This window comes from Eumetopias jubatus, unplaced genomic scaffold, assembly GCF_037043125.1.
Source record: "Eumetopias jubatus isolate StellerSeaLion01/CBP00866 unplaced genomic scaffold, mEumJub1_p1.0 scaffold_11, whole genome shotgun sequence".
Lineage (NCBI taxonomy): Eukaryota > Metazoa > Chordata > Mammalia > Carnivora > Otariidae > Eumetopias > Eumetopias jubatus.
In genome coordinates, this window is record NW_028274817.1 from 87465149 (window position 1) to 87470369 (window position 5221).

General features: G+C 41.5%; 1 non-coding gene across 1 annotated transcript; it reads right to left on the bottom strand.

The window, feature by feature from the left end:
• Nucleotides 1–4652: 4652 nt before the first annotated feature.
• LOC114216881 (U6 spliceosomal RNA) lies at nucleotides 4653–4759 on the bottom strand. Its single transcript, XR_003610855.1, has one exon. It is a non-coding gene; the product is annotated as a U6 spliceosomal RNA (small nuclear RNA).
• Between the last annotated feature and the right edge of the window lie 462 nt (nucleotides 4760–5221).

The window sequence follows — 5221 nt, forward strand, 5'->3', positions numbered from 1 at the left end:
ATCAAGGAGACATGTGCTGTGCAGGATTATTGTCGTGGCAAAAACTAGTGACAACTTAATGTTTATCAAAATGAGATATATTCATATGATGAAGTATATGGTTGTTATAAAGGAACGGACCCTCCTCCAAAAATATACTGAGATGTGTTGAAATAAAAGAGCAAATTGTACAATTATGTGAATGGTATGACACCATATATGTAAACACATGTATGAATATGCATGTATGTTTATATATACATAATATATACAATTATATATAATTGTATGTTTCGTGCATATTCATGCATATATATATACACACACATACATACATATATATATATATGATGAAGCTATAAGACCACAGACTGGAAAGAGACTAAGATACCAAATGCAGAATAGTGAAAGGAGAAAGGTAAATGACGAGAAAGAGCACAAAGAAATCTTCAACTCTCTGCAATTTTGTTCTTGTATTTACAAAAAATCTGAAACAAAGGACAAAATTCAATTATGTGTTCTGCATACTTGATTACTTGTTATATTATTCTCTGTACTTTGCCTGTACTTAAAATTTTGTTCCAGTAAAAAAAATAAACATGTTACATAAGGTGGACAAGGATTTCCAGAACCACTTATTTGTACTTATTGGACGTCCTTCTTGTCCCGTACGGAACTTTGAAATGACCCTACATCTGCTGTGGGGATATTACATGAGTAAAGATTGCTGTATATAAAGATTACACAACAAAATGTTACTTGAATAAATGTGCCCAAATACATATATAGGATATGTGATATATACGGTGTATATATGATAAATATGCCCCTTTTTATTGCCCAAGATACTTGGCAGAACGAGCTCTTACCTAAAGCTGCTAAGCACAGGCTAAGACCTGAGGAAGTACCCAAAGGAAAACTCTCTGTACGACTATGAGAGGTGTCTATGTCAGGGCAGAGAACCAAGACGACAGAGGATCACTAAGAGGCCTCATGGAGAGATGGAGAGGCGAGGCCACTTCACCCTGGGCAGGGGGTCCAACAGCTAAGATCTCTAATTCAGGTTTCTGGCCGCCCCTGATAGAGCAGAGGAACCCTTGGAGAACATCACCAAGAAGGAGCAGCTTCACAAATCTCTTTCCACCTCAGAGCTCCATGAAGGATCCCTATGAGCCCGGCTGTCTTGAAGAGGTACTGTCATGCATGGGCGACCTTCTTAGTCTCTAACACAAGGCAACCCATAGAGAGGTCCTGGGCCTCCCTCCCTAAGACTGTGGTTTGCTTAGAATTAAAACTACACATCCTATAAAAACACTTGTCCTTTCCTGTGCAAAGCAATGCTGCTGATCCACGAGCAGGGGGAGCGAACGCTGAGCTGCTCTCCGGTAACAGTGGACTGAGTCAATGCTGGTCCACTGGTGCCGTGTTAACCTTTCCATTAGTCCTCCTTCTGACTAGGATCCTCACATCATCACTCACACTTCTGAGCACTTTCCAGAAGTAAAGCAAGACCCTTTGTGACAGCGTAATAGAGAGGTAGGATGAGCTTCGGTCCCCACTGGTGAGGGGTTTACGAATCAAGCCTATGGATCTAAGAAACAAAATCCCAAGCAGTCTATGGTAAGTGCCAACTGAAGTTCCAAGTAGTAGACACTGCAACAGGTGAGGTCCTAAAGGAAGGCTTCATCAATGAGATGGGACTTGGCATGGTTCTAAAAGACAATGGCAGCATACCTTTGAATCCTACTCATGTGTGTTTTTTTCTCTTCCTGAAAGGATGTCCTTAGATCGGGGATGGCAAATGGATTTTGTCTTTAATGACCATGCCAGTCGATAGGTGTCCAGCAGGAAGGGCTAAGATTGCTTCTGGGCTGGGAGGAAAGAGTCGGTATCCTTCTCAGGTAACTGCCACGGGCATAGCTTAAGTAGGTGGCAGTGTGTGTGTGCCATATTTTGTAAATCACTACACGTGATTTACAAAGATGGCTTTGCCCGCCAAGTGAATTGCACGCATTACCCGTGTGTGGTCCTGCAACCCTAAATTCCAGTTTCCCCTCAGATGCACTAGAAGACGTACAGCTCCACATCTAATTACAGAGCTGGAAAAGAAAGCTCTCTATCCCGAAGGTGCTTCCAACAGCCACATGAGATGAGACAAATGTCGTTGTTCCAAGTATTGCGCTAGGATTTGCTATGTGGGTGGAATCCGGTGGGATGCTGACCGTTTGTGGGAATTTTACGTGGAAGAAACTGGATTACTAAGGTCACCATTTTTCTTTTTTTGGCTTAGGCGTTATTCTACTGTGCATGTGTAGAGAAATCTTATTCAGTATTTTCATAAAAGAAATCATCATGACAGCGTATGTCAAGAAGAGTCACGCGTGATTTGAAATTCTATAGATACGTTCCCTCAGAATCATAACAATAATAATGACAATAAAACATTCGTGTGCACACAAAACTTTCCCGAAAGATCATATGCAAGCTGATGCAAATGCACAGTCTGCGCCTGGAAAGGCAGATATAAATACCCACAGCACATTCCCATCAATCTCAAACTGGGTCATCAGGAAGAGGTGGCGGAAAAGCGCAGTCTCCGCACTCAGAAATACCTTGATGCAAATCCTGACTCCACCATCTTCGGACTCAATGGCCTTGGACTATTTCTTCAAATAGGAAACGGCAATAGCAACAGCGAGCCCAGAGGATTGTTAAAAGGGAGAAATGAAGTGTGTATACAAAGCACCTAGTAAATGCCTAGTACATTGTACCGTTTCGATACATTTAAATTCTTGTCTTCTCTTTTACCCCTTGTATGGAATACCTGACTCCATCTCTGCAAATTCTTTCTGGATTTTCTATTCCACTTTCAGCCGTGAGCAAAGGAAAATATTTCCTTCGTTTCTGAATGATTCTATGTGCTTTTGCTCCTGATCCCCAAACCTCCTTCTGGGAAGGCAACCCTAGGGTTCCCATGACCCCCCACCTCCTTCTCCACGTTCTGTCACCAGAGGCAGTCCTCGAAGCTTTTCAACCTTGTAGGGTTGCCCCAGGCAAGCTGCCGGGTGATGCTTTTACCAATAATTACAATCTTCTGAAAGGCATGCTTCATGGGTATTAAAAAAGGTGAGTCTATATGCCTAGTAATAGAAGAGTCTAATTTACATATTCTTTTAGGTCAGAGACTGGATGTCATGCTTCTTTGTTCCCTATTCATGTGAGTTATTAATATTAGTAAGTACGTAGCTGAGATCATGAAATATTTATCTACTGGATAAATGGGCAAAGGGTCAGGGAAATAAAGGGTTTGGGAGGGCAGAAACAGGAGAAAATCTGGAAAAAAGACCGCTAAGGGTGGGGGGCGGGGGAGATGGGTGGATGTACCTCAGCAAGCCATAGATTCTCAGCGAAACAAAAATAAATAAAATAAGGAAAAATAAACTCTGTGCCCCAGTTATCCAAATTAGTAATGGACAGTTTGTGGGCCATGAAATGTCTCATTATGTGCTGCTCTATTTTGCTGGGGCGCGCATGGCTTCCCTTATAGGCAGCTAAGCACACACTTAGAGCTTTTTCAGCCCCTCATGGAAACTCTACCCCAACCAGAAGTAATTTCCACACTTTATTATGTCCTGTTGGGGAATTCTATATCCTCTTCACCCCAGAAAAGATTTCAAGTATCACTGAAACCTCAGCTCCAATGACCCGAATCAAGTTTAGAAGGAACTGTGATTTTTCAGAAAACTCTTCAAATGCTGAGCAGCTGTTGCAGATGCCACTTTATAAATAGCCACCTGCTCACTGAGCAGTAACAATGTGCATCAGACTGATGAAAATGATGTTGCTTTTAACCTCGGACTGTACCGGATACTCCTCTGAGAAAAGTGGACTTTTCTCCCTCACTATGTCTTGCCACAGAGACACAGGGAAAGACACCTCCACCGCCCCCCCCCCGCCACACAGATGAAATTGAGTCTTGAATCAGTTGAGTGACCTACATAAGCATTCCTGAAAATAATATTTCAAAGTATTTTAGTGAAACCCTATGTATAAGCATGCACGTATGCACGCGCAGAGTCTTATGGGTTTATGGAAAGTTTTGTGAGTGGATAAAAAGAAAAAAGAATGACTTTTTTATATTGCTAATTCCATATACAGTTGACCCTGAGCAAAAGGAGTTTGAACTGTGTGGGTCCACTTATGTACAGATTTATATATATATGTATATATATACACATATATGTTTTTATATATATACAGTACAATGCTGTAAATGTATTTCCTTATAATTTTCCTTTTTTATTTTTTCCAAAGTTCAAATCTTTTTTAAATTTTTTTATTATGTTATATTAATCACCATACATTACATCATTAGTTTTTGATGTAGTGTTCCACGATTCATTGTTTGCATATAACACCCAGTGCTCCATGCAGAACGTGCCCTCCTTAATACCCAGACCAGGCTCACCCATCCCCCCACCCCCCTCCCCTCTAGAACCCTCAGTTTGTTTCTCAGAGTCCATCGTCTCTCATGGTTCATCTCCCCCTCCGATTTCCCCCCTTCATTTTTCCCTTCCTGCTATCTTCTTCTTTTTTTTTTTAACATATGATGTATGATTTGTTTCAGAGGTACAGGTCTGTGATTCATCAGTCTTATACAATTCACAGCGCTCAAAAATATGGAACGCTTCACAAATTTGCGTGTCATCCTTGCTCAGGGGCCATGCTAATCTTCTCTGTATTGTTCTAATTTTAGTGTAAGTGCTGCCGAAGCGAGCACTATATTTTTCCTTTTTTAAAAGATTTTATTTTTTAAGTGATCTCTACTCCCATCATGGGGCTTGAACGCACAACCCCAAGATCAAAGAATTGCTCGCTCTACTGACTGAGCCAGCCAGGTACCCCCTTACGATTTTCTTTTTTTTTTTAGATTTTATTTATTTATTTGACACAGAGAGACACAGCGAGAGGGAACACAAGCAGGGGGAGTGGGAGAGGGAGAAGCGGGATTCCCGTGGAGCAAGGAGCCCGATCCTGGGCTCAGTCCAAGGACCCTGGGATCATGAACTGAGCCGAAGGCAGATGCTTAACAACTGAGCCACCCAGGAGCCCGCCCTTATGATTTTCTTAATAAATGTCTTTCTCTAGCTTACTTTTTGCAAGAATACAGTATACGATACATAGAACATACAAAATATGTGTTAAGTGACTGTTTATGTTACCGGTAAGGCTTCCTGTCAAC